Here is a 23811-nt window from a genome sequence, read left to right as displayed (position 1 = left end):
TTCTCAATCAGGTTGGAGTAGAATCCATTGATTCTTTTGCGTCTGTCACTAACGCCCAGCCTTCAGGAGTTTAAAGCTCGTCACAGTCATTCAATCACAGAATCCTACTCGGAATACCACAGACAAGGTTTAGACTTTTCGGATTCTCATGAATGCCGCCATCAATCCAGCTTATACCACGAAGATTCTGATTAAGAAATCTAAGAGATATTCATTTAATCTGATGTAGAACGGAGGTGGTTGTCAGGCACACGTTCATGTATTGAGGAAGGTGATGAGTGTCACGGATCATCACCTTCTCCATAATTAAGCGCGAATGAACATCTTAGATAAGAACAAGCGTGTTTGAATGGAAAACAAAGGAATTGTATTAAATCATCGAGACGCCGCAGAGCTCCTCACCCCCAACAATGGAGTTTAGAGACTCATGCCGTCAAAAAGTATGTAATTCAGATCTGAAAATGTCATGAGGTGCAAGATAAGTCTCTAAAAGTTGTTTAAATAATAAACTAGTAACCTAGGTTTACAGAAAATGAGTAAACTAAGATAATTGGTGCAGAAATCCACTTCTGGGGCCCACTTGGTGTGTGCTGGGGCTGAGACTAAAGTTATCCACGAGTTGAGGTCTTTCTTGGAGTTGAACTCCAAGTTATAACGTGTTTTGGGCGTTCAACTCCGGATCATGACGTTTTTCTGGCGTTTAACTCCAGACAGCAGCATGTACTTGGCGTTCAACGCCAAGTTACGTCGTCTATCTTCGCGCAAAGTATGGACTATTATATATTGCTGGAAAGCCCTGGATGTCTACTTTCCAACGCCGTTGAGAGCGCGCCAATTGGACTCCTGTAGCTCCAGAAAATCCATTTCGAGTGCAGGGAGGTCAGGATCCAACAGCATCAGCAGTCCTTTTTCAGCCTAACTCAGATTTTTGCTCAGCTCCCTCAATTTCAGCCAGAAAATACCTGAAATCACAAAAAAACACACAAACTCATAGTAAAGTCCAGAAATATGATTTTTGCCTAAAAACTAATATTATTCTACTAAAAACTAATTAAAACATGCTAAAATCTACATGAAATTACCCCCAAAAAGCGTATAAAATATCTGCTCATCACAACACCAAACTTAAACTGTTGCTTGTCCTCAAGCAACTAGATAAATAAAATAGGTTTTAACAGAAATTAAGAAGTAATAATATTTTAGAGTTTTAAATGAAGCTCAGATTCTTATTAGATGAGCGGGGCTTGTACCTTTTTATTTCTGAACAGTTTTGGCATCTCCCTTTAACCTTTGAATTTCAGAATGATTGGCATCCATAGGAATTCGGAATTCAGATAGTATTATTGATTCTCCTAGTGTAGTATGTTGATTCTTGAACACAGTTATTTTATGAGTCTTGGCCGTGGCCCTAAGCACCTTGTTTTCCAGTATTACCACCAGATACATAAATGCCATAGACACATGACTAGGTGAACCTTTTCAGATTGTGACTCAGCTTTGCTAGAGTCCCCAGTCAGAGGTGTCCAGAGCTCTTGAGCACACTCTTTTTGTCTTGGATCACGACTTTAACCACTCAGTCTCAAGTTTGTGACTTGAACCTGCATGCCACAAGCACATGGTTAGGGACAGCTTGGTTTAGCCGCTTAGGCCTGGAACTATTTCCTTGGGCCCTCCTATCCACTGATGCTCAAAGCCTTGGATCCTTTTTACCCTTGTCTTTTGGTTTTAAGGGCTATTGGCTTTTTCTACTGCTCCTTCTCTCTCTTTTTTTTTTTGAATGGACTGCTTTTTCTTGCTTCAAGAATCAATTTCATGATTTTTCAGGTCATCAATAATATTTTTTGTGTTCCTCATTCTTTCAGGAGCCAATATTCATCAAATTCAAAGTACAAGTTATGCACTGTTCAAGCATTCATTCAGAGAACAAAAAGTATTGCCACCACACATAATTAATTATAATTTTTATTATTAAGAACTCGAAAAATACAGATTACTTCTTTATTCTAAAAAAAATCCACTACTTTATTCATGCCTGATGATGATGAGAAAAATAAATTATAGCTTAATTTGGAAATAAAATCAAAATAGATATACTAATTACTACTACTACTACTATCACTATATATCTCCTAAGGTAAATTTCCATAATAACACTATCACAGAGTTAAAGTAGAAAAAATTTTGGAACTCAGCAACCTGTTGTTTTTGAGGAGTAGATGATCCTCTAATCTGTGGGGTGTTGTTCAAGGATTAATTTTTGGCGCTTCAGCTCCCGTAGATCACGCCCTTGCTCTTCCTGTTCCTTAAGCAGTTTCCAAAGCATGCTACTTTGATTATTCTGTTCTTCCTTTATTTGGTCCATAGCTTCTTACAATTTGGAAATAGAAGCCTCAAGATGTTCCCAATATTCGAATTGAGGCAGTTCTGGGAGGGCTTCTTGTGCTCTCCTCTTGGCTGAATCATCTTGTTGCTGTTGTCTGACCATTGATATTCCAGTGATTGGCCTTTCAACTGGGATATACTCTGTTATTCCCATCTTCACTCCAGCATCTTTGCAGAGCATAGAAATTAGGCTGGGATAGGCCAATCTGGCGTCCTTGGAGTTCCTGTTTGCTATTTTGTATAGCTCACATGAGATCAGTTGGTGGACTTCTACTTCTTTTCCCAACATGATGCAGTGAATCATTACTGCTCTTTTAATAGTAACTTCAGAGCGGTTGCTGGTGGGCAATATGGAACGCCCTATGAAATCTAGCCAACCTCTGGCTGCTGGTTTTAGATCTTCTCTTTTGAGTTGAAATGGGATGCCAGTCGTGCTGGTGGTCCACTTGGCTTCAGGGATGCATATATCCTCCAGAATCTTGTCCAGACCTTTATTTACCCTCATCATTCTCCTATTAAAGGAGTCTGGGTCATCTTTCAGTTGGGGAAGCTTAAATATCTCCCTGATCTTGTCAGGATTGGTATGAACAATCTTTCCTCTGACTAAAGTCCGATGGTCAAAGAGAGCAGCTCCAATTATTCTTTGCTTGTCTGTCTGCCATAAATTAGCATAGAACTCCTGAACCATGTTCCTTCCCACTTTCGTTTCAGGATTGGCCAGAATTTTCCAATTCCTGTTTCGAATTTGCTCTTGGATCTCCGGATATTCATCTTCTTTCAGATCAAACCTGACTTCCGGGATCACTGATCTGTGACTCATTATCTTGTAGTAATGGTCTGAATGTTCTTTAGTTAAGAACTTCCCTTGATTCCAAAGTGGCTTTGGAGTGTTCTCTTTCTTGCCTCTTGGGTTGGGTTGTTTTCCTTTAGGAGCCATGATCTTTAGTGGGTATGTTTTTGTGATCACGGATAAACACACCAAACTTAGAGCTTTGCTTGTCCTCAAGCAAAAGAGGAGAAAGAAGAGGGATAGGAGGAGAGCAAGTGTTTGATGGTGATGAAGAGAGGGGCACCGAATTCAATATATAGGGAGGGGGTGGGTAATTTTCGAAATTAGGAAAAAGATAAGATATAAGATATGATTTGTAAAAGATAGGTATGATAAGAAAAAGATATAGTTTAAAAAGAGAAAGATTTAACTAATAATTAAAAGATAGATTTGAATTTTTAATTTTGAAAAAGATTTTTAAAAAGATAATTGAGTTTTGAAAACAAACTTAAAAGAGTTGGATTGGATTGAAAAACAATTTGTCTTTATGGATTAAGATATATTTAAATTTTTGAAACATGGATTTTTAGAAATCAGGATTTTTAGAAAACTAATTTGAAATGAGGGATGACAAATTGAAACATGGTTATGTAAGAAATCATGAATTGAAACATAAAAATTTAGAAAAATTAAGATTAAAAACGAATTTTTACCTCCTCCCACCATCCTGGCGTTAAACGCCCAAACGATGCATGTTTTGGGCGTTTAACGCCCAAATGCTGCTTCTCCTGGGCGTTCAACACCCAGCTGATGCTTCTTTCTGGCGTTGAACGCCAGGAGGTCCTTTGTCACTGGGCATTTTTCTGAACGCCCAGGACGCTAACAATCTGGCGTTGAACGCCCAGAAGGTGCTTCTTTCTGGCGTTCAACGCCCAGAAGATGCTCCTTTCTGGCGTTCAACGCCCAGATGGCTACCCTTACTGGCGTTGAACGCCCAGTAGGTGCTTCTTTTGGGCGTTTAACGCCCAAAACATTTCTTACTGGCTTTTTGATGCCAGTAAGCTTTCTTACTGGCTTTTCGCATCTACCTGTAAGACTTGATCAATTAGAAAAAAGGACAAATAAAATTAAATTTTGTGATTTGGCTGGGTTGCCTCCCAGCAAGCGCTTCTTTAATGTCATTAGCTGGACTATTACTGAGCTTTAATTAAGTCTCTGTTTTGAGCATTCTTGCTCAAAATTACCTTCAAGATAATGCTTAACTCTTTGTCCATTAACAATGAAGTTTTTGTTAGATTCATTATCCTGAAGCTCTACGTATCCATATGGTGATACACTTGTAATTACATATGGGCCTCTCCACCGGGATTTTAATTTCCCAGGGAATAATTTGAGCCTAGAATTAAATAGCAGAACTTTCTGCCCTGGCTCAAAGACTCTGGATGACAATTTCTTATCATGCCATCTTTTTGCTTTCTCCTTGTAAATTTTTGCATTCTCGAAAGCATTGAGTCTAAATTCCTCTAGCTCATTTAACTGGAGCAATCGTTTTTCTCCAGCTAACTTGGCATCAAGGTTTAGGAATCTGGTTGCCCAGTAGGCCTTGTGTTCCAGTTCCACTGGCAAGTGACATGCCTTTCCATACACAAGCTGGTATGGAGAGGTCCCTATAGGGGTCTTGAATGTTGTTCTGTATGCCCACAGAGCATCATCCAAGCTTCTTGCCCAATCCCTTCTACGGTTAATTACAGTCCGTTCCAGGATTCTTTTGAGTTCTCTATTTGAGACTTCAGCTTGCCCATTAGTTTGTGGGTGATATGGAGTAGCTATCCTGTGGCTAACTCCATAACGTACTAGAGCAGAGTAAAGCTGTTTATTGCAGAAATGAGTGCCCCCATCACTGATTAATACTCTAGGGATACCAAATCTGCTGAAGATGTGTTTCTGGAGGAATTTTAACACTGTTTTAGTGTCGTTAGTGGGTGTTGCAATAGCCTCCACCCATTTGGATACATAATCCACTGCCACCAGAATATAAGTGTTTGAGTATGATGGTGGGAAAAGTCCCATGAAGTCAATGCCCCATACATCAAACAACTCAATCTCCAATATCCCTTGTTGAGGCATGGCATAACTGTGAGGTAGGTTGCCTGATCTTTGGCAACTGTCACAATTAAGCACAAACGCTCGGGAATCTTTATAGAGAGTAGGCCAGTAGAAGCCACTTTGGAGGACTCTTGTGGCTGTTCGCTCACTTCCAAAATGTCCTCCATACTGTGATCCATGGCAGTGCCATAAAATCTTTTGCGCTTCTTCCTTAGGCACACTTCTACGGATTACTCCGTCTGCACATCTCTTGAAGAGATATGGTTCATCCCAAAGATAGTACTTTGCATCTGTGATTAATTTCTTTGATTGCACCCTACTTTACTCTTTGGGTATGAATCTCACTGCCTTGTAGTTTGCAATGTCTGCAAACCACGGCACTTCCTGGATGGCAAAGAATTGCTCATCCGGAAAGGTTTCAGAGATCTCAGTGAGAGGGAGGGATGCCCCTTCTACTGGTTCTATTCGGGACAAGTGGTCTGCTACTTGATTCTCTGTCCCTTTTCTGTCTCTTATTTCTATATCAAACTCTTGCAAAAGCAACACCCATCTTATAAGTCTGGGCTTTGAATCCTACTTTGTGAGTAGATATTTAAGAGCTGCATGATCCGTATACACAATCACTTTTGATCCTACTAAATAGGATCTAAATTTGTCAATGGCATAAACCACTGCAAGTAGCTCTTTTTCTGTGGTTGTGTAATTCTTCTGTGCGTCATTTAAAACACGGCTGGCATAGTAAATGACGTGCAGGAGCTTGTCATGCTTTTGTCCCAATACTGCGCCAATGGCGTGGTCACTGGCATCACACATCAATTCAAATGGTAATGTCCAGTCTGGTGCAGAGATGATTGGTGCTGTAACCAATTTAGCTTTCAGAGTCTCAAATGCCTGCAGACACTCTTTATCAAAGATAAATGGCGTGTCAGCAGCTAGCAGGTTGCTCAGAGGTTTGGCAATTTTTGAAAAATCTTTTATAAACCTCCTATAGAATCCTGCATGCCCCAGAAAGCTTCTGATTGCCTTAACATTGGTAGGTGGTGGTAATTTTTCAATTACTTCTACCTTAGCTTGATCCACTTCTATTCCCTTGTTCGAAATTTTGTGCCCAAGGACAATTCCTTCAGTCACCATAAAGTGACATTTTTCCCAGTTTAAAACCAGGTTAGTCTCTTGGCATCTTTTCAGAACAAGTGCTAAATGGTTAAGGCAGGAGCTGAATGAGTCTCCAAATACTGAAAAGTCATCCATGAAGACTTCCAGGAATTTTTCCACCATATCAGAGAAAATTGAGAGCATGCACCTTTGAAAGGTTGCAGGTGCATTGCACAGGCCAAATGGCATCCTTCTGTATGCAAATACTCCAGATGGACATGTGAATGCCGTTTTCTCTTGATCCTTTGGGTCTACTGCAATTTGATTACAACCTGAATATCCATCCAGGAAGCAGTAGTATTCATGACCTGCTAGTCTTTCTAGCATTTGGTCTATGAATGGTAAAGGAAAATGATCCTTTCTGGTGGCTGTATTGAGTCTTCTATAATCAATACACATACGCCACCCTGTAACTGTTCTTGTAGGAACTAGTTCATTTTTTTCATTATGAACCACTGTCATGCCACCTTTCTTAGGGACAACTTGGACAGGGCTCACCCAGGGGCTGTCAGAAATAGGATAAATGATCTCAGCCTCTAGTAATTTAGTGACCTCCTTTTGCACCACTTCTTTCATGGCTGGATTCAGCCGCCTTTGTGGTTGGACCACTGGTTTGGCGTCATCCTCCAGTAAGATCTTGTGCATGCATCTGGCTGGGCTAATGCCCTTAAGATCACTGATGGACCACCCAAGAGCTGTCTTGTGTGTCCTTAGCACTTGAATTAGTGCTTCCTCTTCCTGTGGCTCTAAGGTAGAGCTTGTAATTACAGGAAAGGTATCACCTTCTCCCAGAAATGCATATTTCAGGGATGGTGGTAATGGTTTGAGTTCGGGTTTTGGAGGTTTCTCCTCTTCTTGAGGGATTTTCAGAGGTTCTATTATCTTCTCTGATTCCTCCAAATCAGGCTGAACATCTTTAAAGATGTCCTCTAGCTCTGATTCGAGACTCTCAGCCATATTGACCTCTCTTACCAGAGAGTCAATAATATCAACACTCATACAATCATTTGGAGTGTCTGGATGTTGCATGGCTTTGACAACATTCAACTTGAACTCCTCCTCATTGACTCTCAAAGTTACTTCCCCTTTTTGGACATCAATGAGGGTTCGGCCAGTTGCTAGGAAAGGTCTTCCTAGAATGAGAGTTGCACTCTTGTGCTCCTCCATTTTCAGCACCACAAAGTCAGTAGGAAAGGCGAATGGCCCAACCTTGACAATCATGTCTTCAATCACTCCTAATGGATATTTAATGGAGCCATCAGCAAGTTGAAGACATATCCTGGTTGGTTTGATTTCTTCTGTTAGACCAAGCTTTCTGATAGTAGATGCAGGTATTAGGTTGATAATTGCCCCAAGATCACATAAAGCTTGCTTGGTACAAGTACCCTCTAATGTGCATGGTATCATAAAGCTCCCAGGATCTTTAAGCTTCTCAGGTAAGCTTTTCAGAATGACTGCACTGCATTCTTTAGTGAGGTAAACTTTTTCAGTTTCCCTCCAATCCTTCTTATGACTTAAGATCTCTTTCATGAACTTAGCATAAGATGGTATTTGCTCAAGTGCTTCTGCAAACGGAATCTTTATTTCAAGAGTCCTGAGATAGTCTGCAAAGCGGGCAAATTGCTTATCCTGTTCCGCTTGGCGGAGTTTTTGAGGATAAGGCATTTTGGCTTTGTATTCCTCAACCTTAGTTGCTGCAGGTTTATTACCTACATGAGTGGGTTGGGAAGCCTTTTTAGAAGGGTTGTCATTAGCACTTGTATGTGACTGATCCCCCACTGGCATTTGAATGCCAGGGGTGGAAGCTGGAGTGGCGTTAGACGCCACCTCCTTGTTTGTTTCTGGCGTTGAACGCCAGAAATAAGCATGGTCTGGGCGTTCAGCGCCAGCTTTATTCCTCTCTGGACTCTGACTGTCCTCAGAGGGATTTTGAGTAACCAATTGTTCATTTCTTGGTTTCCTGCTGCTTTGAAGTGAGGTATTTAATGTTTTCCCACTTCTTAATTGAACTGCTTGGCATTCTTCTGCTATTTGTTTTGACAGTTGCTTTTCTGTCTGCTTTAATTGCACTTCCATATTCCTGTTAGCCATTCTTGTTTCCTGTAATATTTCCTTGAATTCGGCTAGCTGCTGAGTTAGAAAGTCTAATTGCTGATTAAATTCATTAGCCTGATCCACCGGACTGAGTTCTGCAGTTACTGTTTTAGCTTCTTCTTTCATGGAAGATTCACTGCTTAGGTACAGATGTTGATTTCTGGCAACTGTATCAATAAGCTCTTGAGCTTCTTCAATTGTTTTTCTCATATGTATAGATCCACCAGCTGAGTGGTCTAGAGAAATCTGATCTTTTTCTGTAAGCCCATAGTAGAAGATGTCTAATTGCACCCACTCTGAAAACATTTCAGAGGGGCATTTTCTTAGCATCTCTCTGTATCTCTCCCAAGCATCATAAAGGGATTCATTATCTCCTTGTTTGAAGCCTTGGATGCTTAGCCTTAGCTGTGTCATCCGTTTTGGAGGGAAATAGTGATTCAGGAATTTTTCTGACAGCTGTTTCCATGTTTTTATGCTGTTCTTAGGCTGGTTATTTAACCACCTCTTAGCTTGATCTTTTACAGCAAATGGAAACAGTAATAATCTGTAGACATCCTGATCTACTTCCTTATCATGTACTGTATCAGCAATTTGTAGAAATTGTGCCAGAAACTCTGTAGGTTCTTCATGTGGAAGACCAGAATACTGGCAGTTTTGTTGCACCATGATAATGAGCTGAGGATTCAGCTCAAAGCTACTAACTCCAATGGAGGGTATACAGATACTACTCCCATATGAAGCAGTAGTGGGGTTAGCATATGACCCCAGAGTCCTCTTGGACTGTTCATTCCTACTTGCTTCCATGATGGAATACAAGAGATAATTTATATGTTGATTTTATTTATTTTATAAAAGTGGAATAAATAAAAACGAAATATATAAAGAATTTTAAAAATATTTTGTGAAAATTTTTCGAAAAATTTTGAAATTGAAATCTGAAATTTATAAAAAAAAATAAAAAAAAATTTCGAAAATGTAGTTTTAAAATTAGTTAGAAAAGATATATTTTTTTTTGAATTTTGAATTTTATGATGAAAGAGAAAAACACATAAAAGACACAAGACTTAAAATTTTTAGATCTAATGCTCCTTATTTTCAAAAATTTTGGAGGGAAAACACCAAGGAACACCAAACTTAAAAATTTTAAGATCAAGACACAAGAAAAATTCAAGAACACTTTGAAGATTCACAAGAACACCAAGAACAAAAGAAAGAACACCAAACTTAAAATTTTTAGAAAACCAGGACAAATTTTCGAAAATTAAAGAAAACTTAGCAAGAGAACACCAAACTTAAAGTTTGGCACAAGATTCAATAAAAGAAAAATTAATTTTGAAAAAGATTCGAAAGAGGATACCCAATTATGAAGAACAACTACTAAAGCTCCAGCAAAATGGGCAGCAACTTCAGAGTTAATTTTAAAAATGGATATAAGAAAAAAATTTTGAAAGTTACTGTTTGAAAAAGCACAAGAGAAACAAGAAAAGACACAAAACAAGAAAAACTAAAGATCAATCAAGAAAAATGGACAAGAACAACTTGAAGATCAAGGAAGAACCAAGAACACTAACACGAAAATTTTTAGGAAAATATCAAATATGCAATTACACCAAACTTAAAATAAGACACTAAACTCACGAGAAATTAACAACTAATTAAGAAAAATAATATTTTTGAAAAGAAATTTTTTTGAAAAGAGACTATCCTATCAAAATTTAATGACTCTATAACAACAAAAATTAATTATTCCTAATCTAAGAAATAAAATAAGCCTTCAATTGTCCAAACTCAACAATCCCCGGCAACGGCGCCAAAAACATGGTGCACGAATTTGTAATCCGCACAACTAACCAGCAAGTGCACTGGGTCGTCCAAGTAATACCTTACGTGAGTAAGGGTCGATCCCACGGAGATTATTGGTTTGAAGCAATCAATGTTTATTTTATTAATCTTAGTCAGGAGGCCAATAAGGTTATTTGGATTTAATTGTAAGAGGTCAAAGTATTTAAAATTATTAGAAAAATAAGAGAGAATCAAATTGTTACTTGGTGTGCAATAATGAGAAATATGTTAGAGTTTTGGAGATGCGTTGTCCTTTGAATTTCTACTTTTCCTTGAAGTCCTCTTCCCACACGCAGGGTTCCTTCCATGGCAAGCTCTATGTAGGGTGTCACCGTTGTCAATGGCTACCTCCCATCCTCTCAGTGAAAACGTTCCTATGCTCTGTCACAGCACGGCTAATCATCTGTCGGTTCTCAATCAGGTTGGAGTAGAATCCATTGATTCTTTTGCGTCTGTCACTAACGCCCAGCCTTCAGGAGTTTGAAGCTCGTCACAGTCATTCAATCACAGAATCCTACTCGGAATACCACAGACAAGGTTTAGACTTTCCGGATTCTCATGAATGCCGCCATCAATCCAGCTTATACCACGAAGATTCTGATTAAGAAATCTAAGAGATATTCATTTAATCTGATGTAGAACGGAGGTGGTTGTCAGGCACACGTTCATGTATTGAGGAAGGTGATGAGTGTCACGGATCATCACCTTCTCCATAATTAAGCGCGAATGAACATCTTAGATAAGAACAAGCGTGTTTGAATGGAAAACAAAGGAATTGTATTAAATCATCGAGACGCCGCAGAGCTCCTCACCCCCAACAATGGAGTTTAGAGACTCATGCCGTCAAAAAGTATGTAATTCAGATCTGAAAATGTCATGAGGTGCAAGATAAGTCTCTAAAAGTTGTTTAAATAATAAACTAGTAACCTAGGTTTACAGAAAATGAGTAAACTAAGATAATTGGTGCAGAAATCCACTTCTGGGGCCCACTTGGTGTGTGCTGGGGCTGAGACTAAAGTTATCCACGAGTTGAGGTCTTTCTTGGAGTTGAACTCCAAGTTATAACGTGTTTTGGGCGTTCAACTCCGGATCATGACGTTTTTCTGGCGTTTAACTCCAGACAGCAGCATGTACTTGGCGTTCAACGCCAAGTTACGTCGTCTATCTTCGCGCAAAGTATGGACTATTATATATTGCTGGAAAGCCCTGGATGTCTACTTTCCAACGCCGTTGAGAGCACGCCAATTGGACTCCTGTAGCTCCAGAAAATCCATTTCGAGTGCAGGGAGGTCAGGATCCAACAGCATCAGCAGTCCTTTTTCAGCCTAACTCAGATTTTTGCTCAGCTCCCTCAATTTCAGCCAGAAAATACCTGAAATCACAGAAAAACACACAAACTCATAGTAAAGTCCAGAAATATGATTTTTGCCTAAAAACTAATATTATTCTACTAAAAACTAATTAAAACATGCTAAAATCTACATGAAATTACCCCCAAAAAGCGTATAAAATATCTGCTCATCAGAAGGCTATATGAGATCAATGCGATACGGCCAAGGTCACCAATCTCCTCCAGATCTGAACCCCAGGGTTAGTGTGGATCCATTCTGATTGAGGGTGAAGCTCCTGCAGTCCATTCTCCTTAATGATCCTACTCAAAATGCCACAAACAATGTCGAATCTTCTGGATCAGAAAATGCTGTGCCATTAGGTTCTAGCCTTTACAACAGAGGCCCTAATCTCCCCATACCTCGGTTGAATTGGCGTCTCGACAAGTCCCCAATGAAGTCGTGGATTAGCCGTCTAAGAAATGTATAATCAAGCTGGTGGTTCGATGCTTTCCGGTCACGTATTCACACGAACCCAAGAAGAACACGAGTGGTTATCAGGCACGCGGTCTTAGTATGAAGAACGAAGATGATTGTCACCGGTCATCCCATTCATCAAGTTGAAGAACTAAGATACATCTTAGAATTGAATCAAACACGAATTGAAGAGAAACAGTAGTACTTTTATTAATCCATAAAACTCGTCAGGGCTCTTCCCCTCAACCTAGGACGTTTAGAAACTCATATTGATAAAAAACACAATGATAAACAAAAATATGACATAGTGTTTTTTATGATTATGTAAATTATCCCTTAAATACTAAACTAATGACTAAGGATTACATAAGAAGGGTAAAATAATATTTTTAGTGCTAAGATCCACTTCTGGAGCCCACTTGGTGAGTGTTTGGGCTGAGCTTTGATGAGATCCATGTGCTAGGAGGTCTCTAGAGCATTAAATGCTGGCTAGGGGGTCCGCCTTGGGTGTTTGGACGCTAGTCTCTTCTCCTTGGGCGTTGGACACCTGAAAGGGGGCAGGAGGCTGGCGTTGGACTCCTATTTTGGGCCTTCTAATTTGAAGCAAAGTATAAACCATTATACATTAACAGAAAGCTCTAGAAGTCATATTTTCATATCCGTTTAGAATGCTCCATTTGGACTTCTATAGCTATAGAAAAGCTCTTTCGAGTGCAAGGAGGTCAGATCCAGACAGAATCTGCAGTGCTTTCTCTGTCTCTGAATCAGACTTTTGCTACAGCTCCTCAATTTCAGCCAGAAAATACCTAAAATTGCATAAAAAAACAAAAACTCAAAGTAGAATCCAAAAATGTGAATTTAACACTAAAACCTATGAAAAATTAATAAAAATTAAACAAAACATGTTAAAAACTATATGAAAATAATGCCAAAAAACATATAAAATATGCGCTCATCAACCTTGGCAGGGTCAACAGAAATGCCTTTATCAGAAATAATATGCCCTAACACTATGCCTTGTCTCACCATAAAGTGACATTTTTCAAAATTGTGGACAAGGTTAACACACCTCTCTATGACCTTAGCCGATTTATCTAAACAGCTCTCGAAGGAAGTTCCATATACACTAAAATCGTCCATAAACACTTCCAAACAACTCTCCATGAGATCAGAAAAGACACTGCTCATGCACTGCTGAAAAGTAGCGGGTGCATTGCATAACCCAAATGGCATCCTTTTGTAAGCAAAGGGGCTAAAAGGACAAGTAAAGGTGGTCTTTTCTTGGTCCTCAGGAGCAATATCTATCTGAAAGTAGCCAGTAAAACCATCAAGGAAGCAGTAATGAGATTTAGTTGAAAGTCGGTCCAACATCTGGTCAATGAATGGCAAGGGGTAATGATCTTTCCTTGTTGCGGCATTGATGATTGGATTTTTGACGGTTTAGAATTTCACAAATGAAATCTCGTTGAAGTATAGTCTCTAAACCAACAATAATCCTCTCATACAAAAATTTGTTTGTCACAAGTACAAACCCCTAAAATCTATAAACCGAAGTATTTAAACCTCGGGTCGTTCTCCCTAGGATTTACAATAAAGTGTCTTGTTATTGGTTGTGAGTTATATTTGGGGTTTTTAAGATTTTAGACAAGAAATATAAATGGCAAAGAAAATAAACTAACAACTAGCAAAGCTCTTGGCAAGATATGAGAACTAGAAGTCCTATCCTAGTTATCCTCCTCAATTGTGATGGCAAATTGTCCATTGCTCCCACTTAGTCAACCTCTAACCATGGAAGAAAGTCAAGTGGATGAATCAATTTGATTCCTCAAGTCCTAATCAACTCCTAAAGGAAAGACTAGCTTTAGAGGCATTCAAATCAATTAGCAACTTCTAATTATCAATCAACAAAGGAATTAGATAACTCAAGAGTCACTAATTACTCTACCTAGGCCAAGAGGAACAAAACCTACACTAAAATCCAACCAAGCATTTCATCAAACACTCACTACAAGAAAAACACCCATTCAGGTACACTTGAAAAGTGTAGCCAAAAGTGAAAAAAAATGATGCCTTAGGCTACGGCTACACTTTTTGGGCTATGGCTATGCTTTTTGGGGTGATTCCTATTCGGCCGTTGCCTATTCTCAAAGGCTACGCTTTTCTGCACCAAGGGCGACGCTTTTGGCGTTTAGGAATAGGCTACGCTTTTCAAATGATGCTGTCCAGGACCAAAGGCTACGCTTTTTAGCTTTCATTTTTCCAGAATAGGCTACGCTTTTCAACGCTACTGCATCACTTGTAAAGCGTAACCACATTGTATACCATAGCTACTTTTTATAAGCGTAGCCTTAGGTCCCTCCTTTTTTTTTGTATACCATGGCTACTGTATATAAGTGTAGCCTTAGATCCCTTATTATTTTTTTTTAATTTTCTGTATATATATAATATTCTAATAATTATTAATACAACATAATTATACTAAATAATTTCTTTAAATAATAAAAATTATCTGTAACCAAAATATATTTATAATAATGATCCAAAAATACTAGAATGAAGTTAATTTTGAATATTCATACATCTCATACTAAAGTAAGCATAGTCATACCAAAATAATCATGATACATTTAGAATTTACTACTAATACTCTACGAAAAACTAAAATATTATATCCTACATAAGTATCTTCTAATAAAAGTCATTAGTCAACCATACATGTATCCATTCCTAACACTACTCTATCTTAGCCAATAAACCACAATAATAATCAGCTTAATCTTTATTATCATCCTCAATATTATCCTGTATAATTATATAAAAAGAATTAGAAAAATATTTATAATGACATTCACAATTATAAAAATTAAAAAATCAAACTCAAAATTATCAATGACTGATATCATTAATTCTTTCTGTACTGTGTGCAAGTTTCACCAATGCATAATAGTATTTCACAAATCCAAATTTAGAATTCAAAGATAAAAAAAAACATAAGCTAGATAAAATGCTATAAATGATTGGGGGAACAAGCAGATTCACAAGAAATATTCAAGTTGCAGTTTATATCCAATCAATTATTAAGGAGATTAAATTGTGTAATATACAATGATTTGCCTATTGGTGCTGTCCAATGTGACATTTGGTAATTGGTAATGGTAGTGTGATTACTCATTAGTCATTAACCACTTCTGGGGGATTGCTTGGGGAAACTCTAACTAAGCAAAAGGGGGCATTTTTTGCAATATTTTATTTATTTTTATTTTTATTTTTATTTTATAATTATATAAGACTTTATGAGAGGAAGAAAGATACTGAATGCAAAAATGGATGTCAGTGTTGAAAAGGATCTCATGTTTTGCATGGAGAGGACATATCATATTATGAACAAGAGGGAGAGTTAATTTTTATACTCAATGAAATAGAACACACATGCTAATGTTTTGAAACTTTTAAATAATTATTTTTTTTAATTTACAATTAATTACTTACTCTTCTTAAAATAAGTTTTCTATTAATAGTATTATTAAGAAGGCATCGAAGTTTGGCATTCCATTTGGGCCTATGATATTAAGTCATGATGATTATAGTATTACTAAATTACGAATTGAGATTAGGGTATAATAGTCAAGTTAGGGGAAGGGCGTGTGTGAGGAAGGTGTGGAAAACAAAGAAACAGGGCAAGTAATATCTAAATTACAAATTGGTGCAAGTTATTGCTAAATTATATGCCGCAATAAATAACTAACCTGAAATGAAGTTACACTTCTCTCTAACTTTGATATGTATTGCAGCTTCCTATGTGCAGAATGTCTATTTGCCAAGATTCTAATACAAAACAAATAAGAATTTTCAGTCAAAATCATAAAAGTGTAATGTAAAGCAATTTCATATAATAATTGTCAATAAAATTCATTGGTCAGCATTCATAATGAACTCAAATGCAAATTACAGAAAATGCATATAATAATTCTCAATAAAATGCTAAGCCAATATCCCTAAATAACTGCACAGAGCATGCACCAAAGTAAAATTATACTGAAGCACTTAGCCAAGCATAATTACAGAAAATAAGAGATCAAGTTTCAATTCCTATGTGACAATCATTGAATGTCTCCACTAATACGTTTAGCCAAGCATCCAAACTGATCATTTTCAAAATTTTAATGAGTCAGTGGTCCATTTCTTTCTTTCAAGTTTCAACATCCTTATAAAATCCCTGTTCTTCAATCATATGTAATTCAAATGCAAATACAGCATACTTCTAAATTAACCACACAGAAAAAGAAATACCAAAATTACATGCCCAGCAGCCTCATGGCTGAAATTTTGGGAAAAAGTGGAGTTTGTCCCTGAAAGGCCAAAGCATAAAAAGAAATGACAAAATGCAGAACTTAATTTCAAATTCTTCAACAATAATTTGTATCTTTCACCAATTAATAAACACAATTGTATAAGTTCACTCAACTAACGAACTCCGTCGACTAGTAACATGGTACCAAAATCAACATTTTGTAGACACAGTCATGAATGCAGCATAAACATTGTTGTTACTATAACCACTGAAACTGCATCAATGCAGGAATTGCAGCCATGTGAACCAATTTTTCTATGAAATTAATTTTTAATTTGATTCACATGCTAATGAGATAGAAATTACAACTTACAATATGAAACATCGTAGAGGAAAAGCATTAATTAAACATGTATTGAACATTCAGGATATGCAAATTATTTCAACAATAATAGCTACGCACATAGACAAATTGTGCGGTGTTTCTATTGAATATTGAAACCAAAAATTCAAGGAAACCTAATTGAATAATTCGAGCGAATCGTAAATACAGTAGAAGTTAGTATACTATTCAATGATCAAATCTTACGGATTGGAGAAAAAGAAATTAACAAAAACACAAAAAAAGCTTGACAGTTAGTACTATGGTGGTAGTAGTGGGCAGGGAATCAAATTTCTGGAAGCTTTGGTGGAAGTTATGCATGTCTTCCATAAAGGACTAATTAACTAATTAATTATATATCAACTTAGAAAAATAAAAACAGAATCAATATGGAGACAAAACTAAAGTGACGCAGCAGAGAGCAGACACCACTTACCACTCTTGGAGGAAAACAAAAATCAGTTCGAATGCATCCTTTGGAAGTGTCACACCTAACTCTTTGAGCTCCCTTCTGAAAAAGAACTCAACACACTATTATCTCTGAAATTACCACAACAATGGCGTATCTGGCTCATGCATCAACTTGGTTTACTCTCAAATTTCAACATTGTAATTGAAATACAAGAAATAAATAAGAGTATAGTAGCTGTGTTTGTGATTACCGACCGGAAACCACTTTCAAAAATCGGAACCCCTGAAATTTCAGAACCAAATAGAAATTAATACATACCTAATCGACGACGTGAGCACAGAGACAACGATGAGAAGCGCAGAGATCGACCCCAGGAGCACGGCAAGCCCTAGCTGCGGCGGCGGCTTCAATCGACCCCAGGAGCGACGACAGTGCACGGCGGAACAGCCTCCTCTCTTGCGTCGCATCTTCGTCCTCTCTCTCCATCTCGTCTGCAAATCGTCTCTCTCCCCTCTGAGCTCCCTGCTCCGCAACGGTAATGGCGGCGGCTGCAGCGACGTTGCGGCGGTGACCCCCTCTCACTCTCCATTCTCTCGATCGCGCTCTCTCATCTCCGTCTCCTCCTCTCCTCCCTCTGGTTCACTCTTTCTCTCGGATCTGGGTGTGTGTGTGTGAAAGGGGGCGTGGTGGGGTGGTGAGTGATGGTGAGAATGAGTGTGAGTGTGTGGGTGTGTTAGGGTTAGGGTTTTGAAGAATTAATTCGAAGGTGATTTGCGAAGGTGAGGGGCGAAACTTTTTTCTGATCAGATGGCGAAAGTGAGGGTATTCAAATGTGAGTGTGATTTGGTGATAAGGAAAAGAAAAATTACTAAGTGTTTGGGTGCATTTGGTCTAGATATATTAGGGTACGCTTTTAAAGTGCACTCAAAATATAGCAAATATGTTACTCTTTAAAAGCGTTTCCTTTGGTATGAAAAGTGTACCTATAGATATTAACATAAGGCTACGCTTTATAAGTGATTTTTATTGTATCTAAGGCTACACTTTTTAAATGATGCTACAATTGTGTTTCCTATTCTCTTATAAAAGGGTAACATGGAGAAAAGCGTAGCCCATTCTATGAATAGGCTACACTTTTCAAATGTAGCTTAAAAAAAGTGTGGCTGAATGGGTGTTTTTCTTGTAGTGACTTGGAAGATACAAAAGAAAAGCAAAGCAATTTGACAACAAGAAGAGAATCTAACAACAATTGTTGAAAGAAGTTAACAACAACAATCAAAAGAAACACAATTATTATGAATTACCTTGAATTGAATTGAAAGAAAGTAGAAGGAACAATACTAGATCTACAACAAAATATAAGAACAACATAAAAGAGATTACACCAAAAGAGTAGGAGAAGGATGAATGTAACTACAAGGAATTGAGAAGATAGAAGTAGAAGAAGATGAATCTAAATCTAGATCTAAGAACTAAACCTAATCCTAATCCTAATTCTAGAGAGAAGTGAGAGCTTCTCTCTCTAGAAACTAGTTCTAACTACTTCTAAAACTAAACTATGACTAATGGTAACTAACATATGGTAAAGTATGAAAAGTGTCTTGATTCCCCTTCAATACTTGACTTAAATAGCATCAGAAATGAGTTGGATTGGGCCCACAAGGCTCCTAAAACCGCTGGGGACGATTTCATTAAAGTGGGCCACGGACAGAATCAGCGCGCGCGCGCAAAGTACGCGTGCGCGCCCCTGAACGCGATGCAACATATAGCAAAATTTATATCATTTCGAAACCCCGGATGTTAGCTTTCCAACCCAACTGGAACCGCATCATTTGGACCTCTGTAGCTCAAGTTATGGTCGTTTAAGTGCGAAGAGGTCAGCTTGACAGCTTTCCGGTTCTTTCATTTCTTCATGAGTTCTCCAACTTTTCATGTTTTCTTTCTTCATTCCCTTGATCCAATCTTTGCCTCCTAATCCTTAAATCACTTAACAAACATATCAAGGCATCTAATGGAATCAAGGTGAATTAAATTTAACTATTTTAAGACCTAAAAAGCATGTTTTCACTCTTAAGCACAATTAAAGGAGAATATACAAAACCATGCTATTTTATTGAATAAATGTGGGTGAAAGGTGATAAAATCTCCTAAAATCAATACAAGATAAACCCTAAAAATGGGGTTTGTCAACCTCCCCACACTTAAACCAAGCATGTCCTCATGCTTAAGCCAAGAGAAAGCAAAGGGCATCAACATTTATTCAATGTAAATAAACTATATGCAACCTAAACTATATGCAACTAAATGCGAAATGGTTTTACCTACTTGGTTAAAAATAAATCAATCTCCAAGACATATATGCACAAGTAGGGCCAAGATCATATAACGATTCATGAGTCCTACCATTTTGAATATCAAAATGGAGTTCAAGTAGACTTGCAAGAAGAACGCTCATGAAAGCCGGGAATCAAGACACTTTTCATGAGTCCTACCAATTCATGAAGAGCGCGCCGATTCTGTCCGTGGCTCACTTTAATGAAATCGTCCCCAGCGGTTTTAGGAGCCTTGTGGGCCCAATCCAACTCATTTCTGATGCTATTTAAGTCAAGTATTGAAGGGGAATCAAGACACTTTTCATACTTTACCATATGTTAGTTACCATTAGTCATAGTTTAGTTTTAGAAGTAGTTAGAACTAGTTTCTAGAGAGAGAAGCTCTCACTTCTCTCTAGAATTAGGATTAGGATTAGGTTTAGTTCTTAGAGCTAGATTTAGATTCATCTTCTTCTACTTCTATCTTCTCAATTCCTTGTAGTTACATTCATCCTTCTCCTACTCTTTTGGTGTAATCTCTTTTATGTTGTTCTTATATTTTGTTGTAGATCTAGTATTGTTCCTTCTACTTTCTTTCAATTCAATTCAAGGTAATTCATAATAATTGTGTTTCTTTTGATTGTTGTTGTTAACTTCTTTCAACAATTGTTGTTAGATTCTCTTCTTGTTGTCAAATTGCTTTGCTTTTCTTTTGTACCTTCCAAGTGTTTGATGAAATGCTTGGTTGGATTTTAGTGTAGGTTTTGTTCCTCTTGGCCTAGGTAGAGTAATTAGTGACTCTTGAGTTATCTAATTCCTTTGTTGATTGATAATTAGAAGTTGCTAATTGATTTGAATGCCTCTAAAGCTAGTCTTTCCTTTAGGAGTTGATTAGGACTTGAGGAATCAAATTGATTCATCCACTTGACTTTCCTCCATAGTTAGAGGTTGACTAAGTGGGAGCAATGGACAATTTGCCATCACAATTGAGGAGGATAACTAGGATAGGACTTCTAGTTCTCATATCTTGCCAAGAGCTTTGCTAGTTGTTAGTTTATTTTCTTTGCCATTTATATTTCTTGTCTAAAATCTTAAAAACCCCAAATATAACTCACAACCAATAACAAGACACTTTATTGTAAATCCTAGGGAGAACGACCCGAGGTTTAAATACTTCGGTTTATAGATTTTAGGGGTTTGTACTTGTGACAAACAAATTTTTGTATGAGAGGATTATTGTTGGTTTAGAGACTATACTTCAACGAGATTTCATTTGTGAAATTCTAAACCGTCAAAAATCCAATCATCAAAATGGCGCCGTTGCCGGGGAATGTGTTGTAGGGAATGTGAACTTCAATGCTAACATGTACCAAGGATGGAGCACTCCAAGATGGGAGGAGCCTCAAGGAATTGATCACTCCTATTGGCATCAACCTCCGGACACTTATAGGTATAATTCTCATCCTAATGCATGTCAATTCAATGGTTATGGTGACTCCTTTTATGACAATCAACCACCACCATATACCTATGAATCTTATCCTCAACATGATGCTCAACTATACTCACAAGCCCCATATCACCAAAACCCTCCATATGACCCCAATCCTTATCCACCATACCCACCACCTTATGAGCCATATGAACCATACATGGAACCACCACCATCCCAACACAACTACTCTCAAGAACCACCTCAATGCACACCATCTCCACACCCTTACCAAGAAGAATCACCTTCCTACTATAAACCCTCTCTCCAAAATAATGAACCCTCTTATCCACCCCAAGCCCCAATAGACGACTCTCTCACATTGCTACTTCAAGGACAAGAGGATATGCAAAGGAACACCCTAGAGTTTGTGACTAACTTGACCAAGGTAGTGTCTACCTTAGCCTACAAATTTTTGAACACTCAAGGTGCTTCCGTGGCCACATGTGAAGAATCCATTGAAGATCATAGCATGAAGGAGAGATTGGAAAACCCGGTGGAAAATGAGGGAGGCTATTTTGTATTAGAACAATTGGAGGAGCCTATGGTTATTGAAGAAAAGGAAGAAGTGGTTGAAGATTTAGGAGACGTTGAGAGTCCATGGGAATGTAGCATCATGGGAAACTCTTCCAAGAAGCTTGACATTGATGTTGAGGAGGGTGCGCAACCTCCAAAGCATATCATGGTTGAAGACTTTGAAGAGGTTGATCAAGAGATGGATTCAATTATTGATGAGTTCCTATCCACAATTGAATCCTCTTCCATTGAGCTTGACATAGAGGGTAAGGAAGAAGATACCTCACCTCCCATACCCTTGGTAAGCCATGAAGAAAATATCAATTTGGAAGGAAGCTACCAAGAGGAAGAGGTTGAAGTTGATATAAGTTGTCAAGAGGTGGAAGTTACAAGGGAAGAGCACAAGAGCATAGACATCGCAATGGCTAAGTGTGGGGAGGCCCCCCTTCCCAAGCCACCATCACCTAACATAACATTCAAGTGGGTAAAATTTCTATCCCTAAGCTTCACTTTCTCACTTGAATATGGTTTGATTGAAAATGATGGTCAACTTAGAGCTCTTTGTGGAGTTAAGAGTAAGAGGGAGTGGTGTAATGGTTGGAAAAAGAATGTTAGGCTCATTAAGGTTAAACCCTCAAGGCATAAATACTATGGTTGGAGGAATGCTAAATTGTATGGGTCTAGAAGGAGAATTTGGTGCATAAAGGAGAATTCTATATGCCTACCACTCAAGTTGAATCATGATGATCAACTAGAAGATGGGTGTGAAAATATGATATGGGATCCCGGATCACAACATGAAGACCAATTTTGGGAGCTCATATCTTGGGGAGAACCTCACCCAAGTTTGGTGAAGATGGTTGGAAATTCTATCAACCAATTGAGAGGCAAAGATCCTTGGAGATTCAAGGATGAGTACAAACATAAGCCACCATGACAATGAGCTCCTCAAAATGTCCAACTTAAGGACTTAAACTAAAAGTGCTAGGTGGGAGACACCCCACCATGGTAAACTCTTTCCATCCTCTTTTAGTTTTGTTTAATAAGTGATTTGAGTTGCCATTGTAGGTAGATTTTCATTTCATATTGATTTGTTGGTAAAGATTGGTTGTTAGTATGTTGTATTCATTAGTAGTAGATGAATAAATCCTAAAATCAAATTGCATTTTTGTGAATTGTTTGATATTTGATTGAATAAAGAAGAGTTTTTGACATTATAGGGAGCTCTTGGGCATTTTTTCTGCTTTTTGGGCAAAAAAAAAAAATGGCCATCGGCGCGCTAGCACGCTGTGCGCGCGCGCGCACATTGCACTTCCGCAACTTCCGGTACAAAAACAGAGAGTTGTGCGCGCGTTGTGCCAGCATTGTGCTGGGAGCACAAGCTCATCCACGCGTGAGCGCGCTGTGCGCGCGCGCGCGGATCGTCCCTGCCGCATCCACGCGTGAGCGCGCTGTGCGCGCGCGCGCGGATTTGCACCCTGCTTTTCTCTCTCCTCCTTTCTCCTTCTTTCCTCTTCTCTTCTTCTTTCTTTCTAATTTTTTTCTTCTTTCTCTCTTAGAAATTTTTTCTTTTCTCTTTTAATATAAATGAAAATTTAAAAAATAATAATAATAATAATAATAATATAATAATAATAAATAAATAAATAAATAAATAAATAAGTAAGTAAGATACTAAAAAAAATAAAAAAAAACAAAAAAAAATTTTTTTAGGAGAATATACAAAACCATGCTATTTTATTGAATAAATGTGGGTGAAAGGTGATAAAATCCCCTAAAATCAATACAAGATAAACCCTAAAAATGGGGTTTGTCAGGCATTTAGCTTCCTATAATCAATGCAAACCGGCAAAGCATTTTGCACCCCCTTGTTGTGACCATCTCACCATCTTCTTTCTTGATAGCAGTGATTCCTAATTTCTTTGGAACAACTTGAACTAGGCTCACCCACTCACTATCGAAAATCCGATAAATAATGCCCGCATCAAACAACCTTGTGACTTCCTTCTTCACCACATCAAGAATGGTGGGGTTGATCATTCTTTAGGGTTGTCTCACCGGCCGATCTCCATCTTGGAGGAAGATGCAATGCATGCACATACGTGGGTCAATCCCCACAATATCGGCCAAGCTCCAACCAATTGCTTTCTTGTGCTTTCTTAGGACCTCTAGGAGCTTTTCTTCTTCTTGGCTAGAGAGCTCACTAGCAATGATTACCAGAAATCTTTGGTTGTCCTCAAGGAATGCATATTT

General features: G+C 38.1%; 1 long non-coding RNA gene across 1 annotated transcript; it reads right to left on the bottom strand.

The window, feature by feature from the left end:
• Positions 1-14693: 14693 nt before the first annotated feature.
• LOC112710943 (uncharacterized) lies at positions 14694-17747 on the bottom strand. The gene is made up of 4 exons (XR_011865131.1): positions 17557-17747; positions 17263-17337; positions 15900-15978; positions 14694-14955 (listed from the first exon to the last, which is right to left on the bottom strand). It is a non-coding gene; the product is annotated as an uncharacterized lncRNA (long non-coding RNA).
• Between the last annotated feature and the right edge of the window lie 6064 nt (positions 17748-23811).

This window comes from Arachis hypogaea, chromosome 9 (genome assembly GCF_003086295.3).
Source record: "Arachis hypogaea cultivar Tifrunner chromosome 9, arahy.Tifrunner.gnm2.J5K5, whole genome shotgun sequence".
NCBI lineage: Eukaryota > Viridiplantae > Streptophyta > Magnoliopsida > Fabales > Fabaceae > Arachis > Arachis hypogaea.
This window is presented reverse-complemented; position numbering and strand designations above follow the sequence as displayed.